Below are 16,646 nucleotides of genomic sequence, written 5' to 3'. Positions count from 1 at the left end.
TAGTATGTTAATCACACACACCTTGGGTCCTAAAGAGCATAGGATTTCCCTTAGAATGATGTTAGGATTGCATCATATTGCTTGCTACTTGACTATGTGTTTATCATTTCGGCGTAGATGCTTGTTACCTGCATACGTATTGTTTGTTCGGTTGTTTTGAAGTCTCATCTTACGTCCTCCTAGCATCATGAGGAGAGGTAGACCTCCAGTTAGCCGAGATCATTCAGAAGATAGGTTGGAGATATTGGAAAGGTTAGTCGAAGGCTTAGTTCGCGAGCAGAGACAACACAGGCCACAGGATACTGGTACCACCTCTACCCAGGCCGAGCAGACCAATGGCCGATATGCAGCTCCGCCTCCACCTCCTCCAATACCGCAAGTGTCTCTACCGCAAGCTTTGTATGGGAACGACACGATAACCCTGATCAGAGAGTTCAAGAAAATGAAACCGCCAAGATTTCAAGGGGGCATAGAACCGATGAAAGCAGAAGCGTGGGTTTTGGAGATGGAGAAGCTGTTTGAAATTTTCCCCAGTACAGACGCTCAGAAGGTATCTCTGGCAGCGTTTACGTTAGACGATGACGCCCGCAGGTGGTGGATGATGGTTCGAGAAAGTAATCCGGGTTTGACTTGGGCCAGATTCCTGGAGTTATTCTACAACAAACATTTTCCCCTTAGCGTCCGAGACCGAAAGACCACGGAGTTCCAGAATCTGACACAGGGGAACAAGACAGTGGCAGAGTATGATCGTGCCTTTACTGAATTGGCGAGGTATGCGCCTCACATGGTGGATGACGACTACCGGAAGGCGAGAAAGTTTGAAAGTAGGTTGCGTGGACCGATACAAGATCGGGTCAATATGCTCAATATGCCGACATATGCCGGAGTACTAGACAAGGCTATCTTAGCTGAAGCTAACTTGAACCGATACTAGAGTTCAGGCGAGGGTCAGAGGAAGAGACAGAATTATGACAATCGCCGAGTTCCGTTCAATGCCAAGAAGAAGGTGAATGTGGACAGTTCCAGCAACTCAAATCAGGATGGTAATGCTAAGCCGTTGTGCACGAGTTGTGGGAAGCTACATTTTGGGGTCTGCCGTTGGGCGACAGGGGCTTGCTATGAGTGTGGCGAGATAGGCCATCGCGTGAAAGACTGCCCGAAAGCAAGGACCGATGATGGGAAGAGGAATGGAAGCACCTCGGGCTCTGCACAGAAGAGTAACATCGGGGGAATACAGGCGAGGCAAGGCAGAGTTTTTGCATTGGTACCCGGAGACGCCCAGAAGGCCGAGGCGGTAGTGTCAGGTACCCTTTCAATTTGCTCTCAAGATGCATACGTATTGATTGATTCGGGTTCTACGCATTCATTTGTATCTACCTTATTCGCCGAGAAGTTGGATAGGGAATTAGAACCCCTTGATTATGTATTATCTGTGTCTACTCCATCTGGGAGAAATATGATTGTTGCATCCATTTATAGGGCGTGTGTTGTTATGATTGAGGGTGTAGAGTTGTTAATCGATTTGATGCCTTTGAGCATGACTCATTTCGATGTCATATTGGGGATGGATTGGTTAGTAGCGAATCATGCATCCATTAATTGTGTTACTAAGAGCGTCACATTGAAGACCCCAAATCTAACCGAGGTCATTTTCCAGGGTAAAGGAGTAGTACCCCCACCTTACTTAATTTCATCTATGAAAGCCTACAAGTTGGTCCAGAAGGGATGTCAAGGTTATTTGTGCAGTATACTAAGTGATTTGAATAGAAGTGTGGAGTTAGCCGACATACCTGTTGTTGAAGAGTTCCCCGACGTCTTTCCAAATGAGCTGCCTGGCCACCTAACCGATAGGGAAATAGAGTTTACTGTAGACATCATGTCGGGAACACAACCTGTCTCCAAAACACCCTACAGAATGGCCCCAGCCGAACTAAGAGAACTAAAATCGCAGTTACAAGAACTGTTGGATAAAGGATTTGTTAGGCCGAGCACTTCACCGTGGGGAGCACCCGTTCTGTTTGTTAAGAAAAAGGATGGCACACTTCGTCTCTGCATTGACTACAGGGAACTTAATAAGGTGACCATTAAGAACAAGTACCCTTTACCTAGGATCGACGATTTACTTGATCAACTACGAGGAGCACGAGTCTTTTCCAAGATTGACCTTAGGTCAGGCTACCACCAGTTGAAGGTTAAAGCCGAGGACATCGAGAAAACTGCTTTTCGGACAAGATATGGCCACTACGAATTTTTGGTAATGCCCTTCGGAGTAACCAATGCCCCAGCAGCATTCATGGATTTGATGAACAGAGTCTTTAAGCCGTACCTAGATGAGTTTGTCATTATTTTTATCGACGACATATTGATCTATTCCGGGAATACGAGCGAGCACGAGAATCATCTGAGACTTGCCCTGCAGACCTTGAGAGATAAGAAGTTGTACGCCAAGTTGAGTAAATGCGAGTTTTGGCTTTCCAGCATTTCATTTCTAGGGCATGTGATTAATGAAGATGGCATATCAGTTGACCCCAGCAAGATTGAAGCCATTGTGAATTGGCCGACGCCGACCAACGTGTCCGAGGTTCGTAGTTTTCTGGGTTTGGCAGGTTATTACAGGAAGTTTGTGAAGGATTTCTCGAGAATTGCAGTGCCATTGACACGACTAACCAAGAAGGGAGCAGCTTATGAATGGACTAATGATAGAGAATCAGCCTTTCAGGAGTTGAAGACGAGGTTAGTTACAGCACCAGTTCTTGTACTACCATCGGCTAATGGGGAATTTCAGATTTACAGTGATGCTTCACATAAAGGTTTGGGTTGCGTGTTAATGCAAGAAGGTAAAGTCATAGCGTACGCGTCACGCCAGTTGAAGCCCAATGAAAAGAATTATCCTACCCATGATCTGGAGCTAGCTGCCGTAGTCTTTGCTTTGAAGATATGGCGTCATCACTTGTATGGAACATCTTGTCAAGTTTTCACCGACCACAAAAGTCTGAAGTATTTGTTCACTCAGAAAGAGCTAAATATGAGGCAGAGAAGATGGCTCGAGCTATTGAAGGACTATGACATACAGATTCAGTACCACCCAGGTAAGGCAAATTCCGTAGCCGACGCATTAAGCAGGAAGCTAGTTGGAAGTTTGGCGTGTCTGACGACGATCTCAGCGGAGCCGACCATCGTTGAGGAAGTGAAGACCAGACAGACGGAAGATAAGTTCCTAAAAAGGGTAATTGATGAATTCGTCTCCAAGCCGAGGCCAGGATACACAGTGGAAAATTCGGTGCTCAGGTTTGAAGGAAGATTGTGCGTAGCCGACCTTCCAGAGTTGAAAAGGAAGATTTTGCAAGAGGCCCATAGCTCCAAGTTTGCCATTCATCCAGGGAGCACCAAGATGTATCAAGACGTAAAACGGACCTTTTGGTGGCCAAACATGAAAAAAGAGATAGCCGAGTTTGTATACCGGTGTCTGTGTTGTCAGCAAGTGAAGGCAGAACACCAGAGACCGGCAGGACTTCTTCAGCCTTTGTCAATTCCTGAGTGGAAATGGGAACACATCTCCATGGATTTTGTAATAGGTTTGCCGAGGACGCAGAAAGGTATGAACTCAATTTGGGTTATAGTTGATAGATTCACTAAGTCAGCACACTTTTTACCTGTCAAGACTACGTTCAATGCCGACCGACTTGCCGAACTATACATAAATGAAATCGTTAGGCTTCATGGCGTGCCGATGTCCATTGTTTCAGACCGAGATCCGAAGTTCGTTTCTAGATTTTGGCAAAGCCTACAAGGAGCCTTGGGAACGGAGTTGAGATTTAGCACAGCCTTTCACCCCCAGACCGACGGACAAACGGAAAGAATGATCCAGACACTTGAAGACATGCTCAGACTGTGCGTGTTGGATTTCCAGGGAAGCTGGGAATCGCATCTGCCATTAGTGGAGTTCGCGTACAACAACAGTTATCAAGCCAGCATAGGCATGGCGCCGTATGAAGCTTTGTATGGAAGGAAGTGCAGATCGCCGATATGTTGGACTGAAGTAGGAGACAAAGCTCTAATTGGCCCCGAGTTGGTTCAAATGACAACTGAAAAGATTAAACTCATTCAGCAGAGGATTAAAACCGCACAGAGTCGACAGAAGAGTTATGCCGACCAGAGAAGGAGGGAGTTAGAATTTGAAATTGGGGATCATGTATTTTTGAAGGTCTCGCCGATGACAGGAGTTTCGAGATTTGGTAAGAAGGGTAAACTTGCACCCCGATACATTGGACCATTTGAAATTCTTGAGAGGGTTAACATCGTTGCTTACAGACTTGCTTTGCCACCAGATTTGAGTCAGGTCCACAGCGTGTTCCATGTTTCGATGTTGAGGAAATATATCCGAGACCCACTGCATGTGATAGATTATTCCGGGGTTGTAGTTAATGAAGATCTAGGCTACGAAGAGAAACCGATGAGAATTATTGACAGACAAGTGAGACAGTTGAGAAACAAGTCGATATCGATGGTAAAAATTGAATGGTTGGAGCATTATGGCAAGGAGGCCACATGGGAAAAGGAAGAAGAAATGAAAATCTGTTATCCGGAGTTATTTGTAGGACAAGGTAACTTAAGTTTGGGGACCAAACTTCTTTAAGGAGGGTAGACTGTAAGAACCCACATTTTTCATCTTAATCATGTTCATGAGCATCGGTATAATTATGACTTGTTAAGCTTGCATGTGTATGTTTGTGACTTGTTTCGCTTGAGCGGATGTGATCCGTGCCTTGTTTTGAAGCCTTGTGATTTGTCTAAGTGTAGTGTGCTTGTCTTGTTCCTTCCTTGATGTGAAACTTAGATCACACCTTGCCTGAGTTATACTAGCCGATGTTATTCCAAGCCTAGGTTACGTTATGCCTAGATCATTCCAAGCCGAGGTCATCCTCAGTCTAGAAGTATCTTGGAACCCCTTGTTGACCTCCGCCCTTGCCTTGCCACATTAACCGAGATGTTACCTTGCACCCAAGTGATCTCGTCCTGGAGTGGTATGACCTAGGCCGAGGTGTGGCGCATCTAGGCCAAGATGTGGCACAGCTTAGTCAAGTGTCGTCCTTCCTAGCCGGGGTCATTGTCACCTTAGTTGCCGAAGTCCTTTTGTTAGCCGATGCCACCCATTGCCGGAGTGCCATTCCGTGTAGCTTGTTAAATACGCCTTGTCACTAGCCGATGTCATTGCCTCGTCAGAGAGCCCATACCGCTTTACTTGATGAACACCCTTCCACCATGCTTTGTCTGGTCTGTCAGCCACCTTTTTTAGGGAAACCCAACCAGTCGCCGCCACGTGTCTTAGCAGAGGGTTAACCCCAAAACCGGGTAAAGAAAACTATCATTTGGTATCATAACCTTGCCTTGTAGAGAGAGAAACTCTAGGAGGAAGAAGGAGTTTTAGAGTGAGGAAGTAGATTTTCAAGCTTGATTTCCTAGAGATCGAACCGTTAGATCCGTGTTCTAAGGTTAGATTCTTGATCTGCTCATGATGTTCTCTATGCTCATGTTATTGCATTGCATGATCGGATACGATTTGTAAACCATGCATTGTTTTGAAGTTCGATTTTAGAAAGAGAAAATGACATTCATGTGTTCTTCAAGAGAAAGTCTTGTTTTGATCCGAAAGCTTGCATAAAGAATCATGTTTTTGTGTTTATTTCCGCAAGAATTCCAAGTACGGGTACCCAGGTCCATGTTTTCAAACTCGTAGCATGAAAATCCCAGATTTGTGATAACAGATTGTGATTGAACATTCATATTTTCATGTTTTCACACTCATGTTCTTCATGTTCATCAGCAGAGGGAAACCCAGAGTTTCCCGACCTCTTTTGCTTGCATGTGGCCCTCGGGAACACACCTCGGCAAGGAGGTGTGGAACCTCGGCCTAGACCTGGTTGGTGCCCAGCATGTTTTCCGAAATCATTGTATACATACGAAACTTGTTTGAAAGCGCATTCAATAGGCCTTGCCATGTGTTTGTAGGACTTGGGCTTGTCTCGACCCCGACGTTCGAAGAGCCAAGTGAGTGGTATTATTGATAAAGCTATGTTATACTTGTTTTGTTAAATCTCGTTTTGCTTGTTTGATGAAAAGTATTTGATCTAGCATGAATGACTGTCCCTACTTGTATATCAAATATTATCTTGTTTTGATGACATGTCTTGAAAGTCCTTAGTTGCAGGGGACTATAATGCAACTGCACTCTTGTCTTGAAAGTCCTTAGCTGCAGGGGACTATAATGCAACTGCACTCTTGTCTTGAAAGTCCTTAGTTGCAGGGGACTATAATGCAACTGCACTCTTGTCTTGAAAGTCCTTAGTTGCAGGGGACTATAATGCAACTGCACTCTTGTCTTGATATGTCATCGCACTTGTAATATGTAGATGTTATTAACATCCAAGGAACTTGAAAGGCCGGCAATGAACTTGATTTTTCCCCCTTGATTGTAAAGTATGCTATGTATTGTTTTGAAAGAAGTCTTGGATATCAATCATGCAAAAACCTTTATTTCTAATATCATTCACTGAGTATCCAAGCTCACCCTCTCTATATATATGTAGGTGACGAACAAGAAGGCATTGAGGCCTAGTTGTGTTGCCGACGTGTTTTGAGGGCTGTGCCGATGTGTTTTGGATTTGCATTTTGTATCGTCTTGAAGATCATGCTTCTTAGCTTTATGTCAAGTGTAACTTGTATATGTCGGCTTGAGAAGCCTTTTGGTCAAGATGTATTTTGTATCTCATTTCCTTATTGCATTTAAGTTTTCAGACTTGTAGAAATGTATGTCATTCCATTGGACTTATGCACGGCTCTCATGGACTATTCAGACATTTTATATATATTTTGCTTCCGCACTTGTGAGCCCCTTAATTCATACTCTGATTGTGTGTGATTCTTTGTAAGTCGGCCTTCGGTAACCTCGGGTTACTGGCCATCACGGCGCCAAACCACTAGGGGCGGTTTGGGGGCGTGACAACTTATATATAGATATATATGATAAGGTAGTCAAAAAAAATAAAAAAAAATATTTTTAATATTTGGTAGAAGAAAATTAATTCGTAAAATATTAATTTTATAGATAGCTTAGATTAAAAAAATATATATATATATATATATATATTTTAACATATTTGATTTGAGCACTAATTAAGTATAAGGGTATATTATTGGGGCATTTTTAAAAGGTATAAAAGAAGGGGATTGTGGTTGGTGTTGTGTCTTGGGGAATAACACCCCTGCTGTGAGGCCTCGTGGAGGTGTGTCTTGAACCTTTTTTGATAATTTGAACTGTTCATATTGTAAGATTTGTCGAACATATTATTAATATAAAAATTTAGGTTAATCGGACATACGTAACCCCATAATTATTTTTGTTTAAAACAAATGTAATCTGTTATGGGGTTACAAATGTCCAATTGATCTTTTTTTTTTTTTTTCAAATGTATAATCTACTTGACGAACCTTATAATATGAATGGTTCGAATTATGAAAACAGACTCGGGACAAGCCATGATAGGTCTCACAACACGCATGCTATACCATAAGGCACACCACCTACCCCGATTCCGAAAAGAAGAGTGATGCACCACATAATATAAAAGAGTGAATAAAAGAAGAGAAGAGATGTAATGACCCTAATATGCGTATAAGGAATTATCTTTATTTATCTATGGGTTAATGTACTTTAATCATATCTGTTCGAATTGAAGAATTATCTATTGAGTTACGACTTTAAAACTGGAATTGACGACCTTTATGGGTTCAGAAATCGAAATTGAGTACATAGATATGTTAATGAGAATTTTTAGAGCTATTTGGGAAAATTAATTGGAAATTTATTTCGTCAGATTCGTTAAGGTATGTTTGGGTGGTTAACTTTGCACTGCAAATTGAAGGCCTTAGAGGTTTCAGAAACCAGAACAAAGTACATAGTTATGATCAGTATAATTTTTAGAGTCATTTGAAGAGTTCAATTGAAATTTGATTTCGTATGATTCGTAAGGGTGCTTTTGGCTCTGCCAAATTATGATAAGCTTATATATAGTTAGATGTATAGATATATATGAGATATATGAGTTGAACTCAACATTTGAGCCAAAAATATCTAAGGGAGAGGGAGAGAACCGTGAGAGAGAGAGAGAGAGAGAGAGAGAGAGAGAGATTCTCTAAGAGAAGCTCACCATTCATGGGGGTTTGAAGATAATTGAAGAGAATTGAAGACAGAGGAAGAAGATCAACCATGAAGCTTGGGAAGATTGAAGAGATTAAGGGGAAAAGCAAGGATTTGAGTTAAGGTATGTGGCTTTAACTATTATCTTTGTAGATAATTCATTGTGGGGAAGTGGTTTGGAAATACTCTTCAGATCCTGGGAGATGCTAATGATCCTTAGCTAGTCACCTGAAAAGATACAAACACTCCGGTCGGGGGTGTCGGAATTAGCACTCCGACGGACAAGTCAGTTCAGACACTCAAGATAGCTTGTTTACTAAGTTAAGTGAAGTGATTCTTACATACCTCTCTAGATCTGTGGTTCTTGTATTTATAGTTGCTTTTTGGGCCTCGGGGCCTGAGCCTACTTTCGTCCCATTCCCCTTTTATTTATTCGGAACTACTGATCTCTGGCTATTCGACCCTTCATAACGTACTCGGCCTTTACACAGTACGGAGCCGAATAATACCTGATTTTCGGGGTTCTCATCTTCCGACTCTTCTATTTATTCGGCTCCCACAATTGCCCCCCAAGCACTCCACTGACGACAGTTGGCTGGAGTGCTTGGTTCCGTATTTCGAAAAGCCAGAGTCGAAATTCGGCGGTTGGTCTTATCGTGAGGATATCTAAGCGCACCCCTTTCGATTGTCGTGTCGACTTCTCGCCCCTTCGTACGTGTCTATTTATTGCGATTTAAAATTTTGACATCCTTTCGAGTATGCATTTTACGACGTTCGTCGCTGGGCTGCCTTTTGAGTCGTCCCTGGAACTCTCTTCTCAGATACCCTCTTCATCCTTTGTAAATTCTCTTTCTGATTTATTCCTTTTCTTGGTATATTCTTATAAACCGTAGGATATGGCAAAGCATTTGAGAGACCTCCTCTCGTCAAACCGAATTGCTGGCTTTAGACGCCATTTCTCCATACCTGATGATGTCCGTCTGTCACTTGTGGCAGACAGCACTCTTGATATGGAGAGGGAGGACAAAACCACAATTGTCTTTCCTCTTCTGTCAATCGCAGAGGGTGGAGTCCGTTTTCCCCTTCACCCGTTTCTTAGGGCTGTGCTTCGCCATTGGGGTTTAATCCCTTCCCAATTCAATGTGAATTTCTTCAGAATCATAATGGGGGTTATAGCGCTCAACCGTCGCCTTAGAATTAACCTTGGCATTCCAGCCATCCGGCATTGCTATGCCTTGGCTAAGTCTTCTGGTCAGCACGGGCGTTACTTTCTTAGGGCCAAGGATATCGACCATCAGCTAATTACTATGCTTTCCAGTTCTGGGAAACGAGTTGATGATGTTATGGTAGTTGTCTAGGGTAATTGGGAATTCGGCAAAGGAGAGGATCACGTCGACCCTATTCCTAGACGGAGGGGGGAGCCAGGTGGCTGATTGCCTTCTCGCTTTTATTTTTTGTTCATTTTTGTTGTAAAGCCTCTTTTTTGAAATGCTACGGCTTGACTTGTGCAGGGAACGATTTGAAGAAGGTCCTATCTTCAACTGACGACGCTGTTCTTTCGGATATCAAATTCGTGCTCAAGTATTTCGGCCGTCGAAGTCTTCAGAAACAGGGGAGGGCGGCCCACGTTCTGCTTCGTTACGAGCCGACATATACGACCTTCTCGGCGGCGGAAAATATCCCGGTTCCGAAGGGTGAAGATTCTCTTATCGCTCTTATTTTGTCCGACTTCAAAAATTTGAGGCAGGTTGGTTTTGAGGGGTCTGATTCGGAGCGGGACGTAGCTAATGTTACCAAGTCAGATCAGTTTGAAACCGAGTCTGACGACGTATTGAATTCGGCCGATCTTCCATCCACTTCGGGACGAGGGGATTTTTCACTTGACGGTATTTTTCACGGCTTGAAGGACCTTTCTGACGCAGGCCCCGCAGATATGACCGGGTTAAGCCTGTCAAAACTTGCCAGGAAGGCGAATGCGGAAAGGTTGGCCGCGCGACGAAGAGCGAAGGCCCTTCCGTCTGAAGTATCACCCGCCAATGAATCTCAACTCTCCCTGCCTGTTAGGGAATCAGAGTCTTTGTGCGTTACTGAGGAAACGATAACAGATTGGAATGCCGAGTCTACTTTGATCATTCAGGCGGGCCAAGAGGTTGAGGAAAAGGCAGAGAAACGCCCTGCCGAGTTTGATGCCAGCTCAGAAGAACAAGGCTGCAAACGTCCTTGATTAGAGGGATCGAATGTGATCGTTCCTTTTGTCATTCAGCCGATGATAAGAAACATGCCGGTTTCTTCTGATGCGTCGGCGCTTAAAGATCCAGAAGTCGCATTCAGCTTGGCCACGTCCGCGTCGCTGCTGTCTGACAAGGAGGCTTTCCGGGTGGAACCAGATCTGAATGTGACAGCACTAGCGGCCCAATCGGCACTTTTGGTACGTATTCGGACTTTGCTGCACTTAATCCAAGTACTGGTGAATTTATGGTTTTAAATTCTTGTTTTGCAGATCGTTGGTAGGATAGCCGATATGGGCCGTCGCCTTTGTGATGCCATCAAACAGATTGGTCGTTTACGAAAGAAAGTTGAGGACCAGAGGAGAAGGGCCGAGGTTGAGGCTTTGAGGGCGAACAAAGAAGCCTCAAGGGCTGAGGCCGAGGTGGAGAGGGCTCGTAGCGCCGATCAGTTGAGATCGGATGCCGAGAAGAGGGCGGACGCGAGCGAAGATGCGCTCAAATTGGCCCAGAAGGCGGTCTCCAAACTGGAGGCTGAGTTGGCTGAAATGAAGGCGGCGAAGGAAACAGCCGACTCGGAGGCTTCCAAAGTATTCGAGGCTGGGAAGAATGATGGACTCACGGAGTATTTGGACCAAGTCCCTAAGTTCAAAAATCAGGGATTCAAACATGGCTGGCACAAGGCCCTTGCTGCTGCTGAAGTTTCGTTGACTGTGCTAATACCATATGAGCAAGTGGATGTGAAGCCATTGGAGTCTGATTCTGATGGCGAATTTGGGCGACTGACATAGGCTTTAGGATGTCGACTGTAGTTTTACAGTTGTTACTTTGGTATTTTTTATGTGTTGTTACAGTCGTAGTTGCTTGCTAGGCATTTTCATGCGGGTTTGTAGTTTTTTTGTTTTTTGACTTTTAATTTGCGTATATAAAATTTGTGCTCAACTTGCTAAGGAAAATGTGGTTGAAGAATGATATTGTTTTCGGTTATGGTTAGATTGACTGCTTAGCTTAGGTATTTGGCCGACTAGATTAATAAATCTGCCCTTGCCTTAGCCAGGGCGCAAGCTTGGGAAGCCGAATGGTTCTAACTCGTGGGCTGGCTGAGGCACAGATTGATCGGCGCTTGTGCTTGAATACTAACACATGGCCGACTTGACCAGATTGATAGATCTGCCCTTGCCTCATGGCCGACTTGACTGGATTGATAGATCTGCCCTTGCCTTAGCCAGGGCGCGAGCTTGGGAAGCCGAATGGTACTAACTCGTGGGCTGGCTGCGGCACAGATTGATCGGCACTTGCACTTGAACACTAACACATGGCTGACTTGGCGAGATTGATAGATCTGCCCTTGCCTTAGCCAGGGCACGAGCTTGGGAAGCTGAATGGTTCTAACTCGTGGGCTGGTTGAGGCACAGATTGATCGGCGCTTGCGCTTGAATACTAACACATGGCCGACTTGACCAGATTGATAGATCTGCCCTTGCCTCATGGCTGACTTGACCGGATTGATAGATCTGCCCTTGCCTTAGCCAGGGCATGAGCTTGGGAAGCCGAATGGTACTAACTCGTGGGCTGGCTGCAGTACAGATTGATTGGCGCTTGCACTTGAACACTAACACATGGCCGACTTGGTGAGATTGATAGATCTGCCCTTGCCTTAGCCAGGGCGCGAGCTTGGGAAGCCGAATGGTTCTAACTCGTGGGCTGGCTGAGGCACAGATTGATCGGCGCTTGCCCTTGAATACTAACACATGGCCGACTTGACCAGATTGATAGATCTGCCTTTGCCTCATGGCCGACTTGACCGGATTGATAGATCTGCCCTTGCCTTAGCCAGGTGTAGACACCCCATTTTTGACCGTCCTCAAGACTTGGACGTCACTATTGGAACACTGGGTGATTATCCATGTTTGTGTTCGTCTCGAGTTCCCGGAAGTCTCGGCTACGCGCCTTGCCTCAGGATCTCTCGGCTCGACTGTTTTGTGTTTGGTTTTGTACCAAACACTTGTGTTTTGCCTTTGAGGGGCAGGGAATGGCTTGTGGGACATCCCCACACATCACCGGCCATGGCTAGAGGCCACCGGCCAGTGTTTTGTTTCCATCGGCCATATGTATGGCCGGTCGGCATTCTTTTTGTCCGATCGGCCATTTATTTTGTCAAAATTGCATTTTTGGCTGGCCGACCACTGTTCATCTGCCTTTGCAGATATTTTTATGTAGCTGTGCTAGCTGGCATACACTTTGCTCCCCTCCATACACGTGTATGGAGGGATCTCCCTCTTGACTAGCTAACTTGAGAAGCTTTACAAGAGAGGGCTCTATAAGAGGGAGCCTCTTCTCCCTCCATTAGGGTTAGACAAAAAAAGCCTGAGGAGCTCTGATATTAGGGTTAGGTCATAGTGTCTCTATCCTATTTTTATATTGCTCTCTCTCTTTTGCCTTGTGTGTGTTTTGTCTTACTTTTGTGCACAGACACCTAGCTCTACACCTTCTCTTGGTTGCTGAGGGGCCAGAGGGTTGTTCTTGGTGTTCTTGACTGGTTTTGAGCTTTGAGGACCAGCTGGAGCATCATTCTTGAAGAGGGTCTACAAGGGTAACAATCTTACTCATTTTCCCCCATTTTTGCATAGCTTTTTAACCTATCTTGCAACTGTTTTTGAGCTTAGAATATAACATATAAAATTTCTATTTTTGAGTGATTTAAATAGTTGGTTAAGGGTGTTTTAAGCTTTGGGGTTGTTTGACCCCTCTTAGGGCTTGTTTGGCCCCATTTTGTGCCATTTTGGTTGAGCTCCGGGACCACTTTGTTTGGGCCTCCTCACCACTGAAATCTTGAGGGATTTTAGTGGTGAGGATGATGCCTTGAGGTCCTAAGAAGGAGAGGGCCACCCCCTCTCCTTGTTGTCCTTGAAAAGGTCCATTTTTGCCTCATGTGTGAGCACCTAGTTTAGGTTCATGTTGACCATGCCTTAACTATTATTTCGTAGTATTTTTGCCATGTATTACCTCTATTTCATGTTGGTTTGGACACACCTTGCATGCCTTGCATACATGTCTTGTAATGCCATATTTTTGCCTTGACATGCTTTAGGTTTAGACCTTTGTTCTAGCATGATTTAGGCTTAGCTTTGTGAAGCTTTTGTGCTTGTTTTAGCATGTTGAAGTTCTGTTTTTGGTTGCTTTGGTTGACCATGGCATGCTTAGTATAGCCTCTTTGCATTCTTGGCTTGTGAGCCTCAAGTGCATGGACCATGAGCATGCATTACTTGCATTATTTCAGTGGTTTGGAACCATTTACCATGTTATTTCAGTCCTTATAACATGCCTATATGCTTGCATTTGATGCTCCTTCAATGTGTTAAAAGGTTGTTGCCTTAGGCTCCATGAATGTGCCTCTTTGTATGCTTGCATATTTAGACCACTTAGATGCCATCTAGGTGCATCCTTAGCTTTGTTTAGGTCTGCATTGGACCTGTTTTAAGTCTCCTTAGCCTTGTGAGGCTTGGTTGACTTAGCCTTGGTTTAAGCCTCCTTGGCTTGCCTTAAGTACTTGGACCATTATTGCATGTTTTGCTTGTTTTGATTAGTTGGTTTGGCACCTCTCTTTCATGCAATTTCAGAGCTTATAATGCATGCCATATATCCATGTTTAGCCTCTTTTAAGTGTGCTTAGAAGTTGCTCTTTGCGCCTAAGTGATGGACCATGTTTACATGCATGCTTATATGTGCATTTGGCCTCATTTCCTTAGTTATTTGCCACTGTTTTGGGCCTAGTTAGGGCTGCCTAAATCAGTTTAAGACCCTCACTTTCATGTCATAGCATGCTTGCCTTGTGCATTGTTACATACTTGGCCTATTACGTGTTATTGCTTGCTTGAAATCATAATGCATTTAGCATGCATTTCCATGGTCAAGTCGCTTTGCATTGTTCCTATGCTTAGTCCCCTTTACATGTTGTTGCATGTTTGCTACTAGCATAGTTGTCACATGCCTTGTATGCTTGTTTGCATTGCCATGTTGCATGCCTAGTTAACATGCTCAGGTTGCATTGCATTGGCATGCATGCTTTGACTCTTGACTATCCATGATTGAGGTTGAGCTCCTCACTTGTTTGTTTGTGTGCATTACATTTGATATCAAATGGCACACTTGGCTTCTTGGGCCATCATGCATCGAAATGCGCGATTGGTGGTCAGAGAATCGAGAACCATGTCCCTTTGAGTTACAAACATGATAGGGGATGTGTTGGTGCATACATTTGCTTGAAATGCCTTGCCATGCCATGTTTTGCCCTCTGCTGCTGTCAAAACAGGTTCTGCAGGAAGATTTGGCTGGTCGACTACAAAGAGTGCCGATCGACCAAAAGTCTGTGGCCGATAGCTGCATTTGTGGCCGATGACCACCAAACCATGGCCGGTGATGATTCCCCTTGGATGGTGGCATTCCCCAGCATCCAGAGAGTATACCCTGAGACTTTGGCAGTCTTCAAAGGAGCAGAGTAGGGAAAACAGAGGCAGCTTGTGCATGGCAGTGGACTTCCGAGTGGAACCGAATGCGCGTGCATTGGACCCTCTTCCCGAGGCTGCCTTTTACTGCTTTCTTAGATTAGTTAAGTTGCTTAACCAGTTTAATTGGTCTGTAATAATTAATTAGCTTATAGGTTAATTAATTGTGTTATTCTTTTGGTCCCTTCGAGCGATGGCGAATTTGTAATAAGCGTGGGTGCGTGTGTGCATGTCTTCCAACCCCCAAAGAGTGCCGATCGACTACAAAGAGTGCCGATCGACCAAAAGTCTGTGGCCGATAGCTGCATTTGTGGCCGATGACCACCAAACCATGGCCGGTGATGATTCCCCTTGGATGGTGGCATTCCCCAGCATCCAGAGAGTATACCCTGAGACTTTGGCAGTCTTCAAAGGAGCAGAGTAGGGAAAACAGAGGCAGCTTGTGCATGGCAGTGGACTTCCGAGTGGAACCGAATGCGCGTGCATTGGACCCTCTTCCCGAGGCTGCCTTTTACTGCTTTCTTAGATTAGTTAAGTTGCTTAACCAGTTTAATTGGTCTGTAATAATTAATTAGCTTATAGGTTAATTAATTGTGTTATTCTTTTGGTCCCTTCGAGCGATGGCGAATTTGTAATAAGCGTGGGTGCGTGTGTGCATGTCTTCCAACCCCCACTTCTTTCTCCCTTTTACTTACCTACTTTGATGGTTAGTATTAGGGCATGTTTAATTTAGCATACCTTATGTTGTGCATGCGTGCATCATTCATCAGTCTTGCATGCACCGGGCTCGGTGCATCATGCTAACTACATAGTATTTCAATTCCAAGTTTGAATACGTGCATCGAGTTGTTGCATTTCACATGTCATTCTTAAATAGCCGAGCCTATTCTAGCGACATTCTGTATGCGATACATTAGTCACTTAACGTGAACTAGGATCATGCATGATTGCTAATTAGTTCATTGTTTTGGCACGGAGTACGATGTAAGTATTTATGCTTTAGCATCTCGCATGAGTGTGAATGTTAACATGACAGCATGCTTACCATGTGGTTATGTGCTTATGTGATATTACTGCCTGAATGCCTGTGGGTGAAGGTTGGATTGTTTGAGTTGGAACAACTCGTTGAAATCCGTGCTTTAGCCTACTTGCGAGTAGCAAATTTGAAATTGTTTTTCAAACAAACGGATACGCAATGCTTCGTTCCAAATTAGGCGATCTAGTCTATACTTTTGTGTTGTGCGCATCACATAGTAAGATTAGCTAATTAACCGGAATAAGAACACATAACATTTTCAAAACTAGATATCATGGTTAGTAGAGGCCGATCTTCAGATCGGGCGAGAGGGGGTGCTCATAGCTGACCTTCCCCAATCGTACCCAAGTTCCCGAGCCAAGGCAACTTTGGTGGTGACGGACACGTGGCCTTTGGCGACGAGTCAGGGTTTCCTAAATTCCCCCAAAATAAAATATTTAGATGGCGACTCTGTATCTGGCAAAGCAGTCCATGTTTGGCACTTTTTTTCTAAAAATCTGTTTTTTCTCAAAACGAGAGAGAGTTAATGGTTCCCACATTTTAAATTTGGATAAATTACTAATAAGTTTTAAAAAAAAGTTGAAAATTAATTACTTTTTTTAAGAATTTTTTTAAACTGTCACTAAAACTTATAATTAATAACATTTTTGTAAAAAAAAAATTTAAACTGTCATTAAAAATTA

This window comes from Camellia sinensis, chromosome 5 (genome assembly GCF_055761805.1).
Source record: "Camellia sinensis isolate YWXY chromosome 5, ASM5576180v1, whole genome shotgun sequence".
Lineage (NCBI taxonomy): Eukaryota > Viridiplantae > Streptophyta > Magnoliopsida > Ericales > Theaceae > Camellia > Camellia sinensis.
This window is presented reverse-complemented; position numbering follows the sequence as displayed.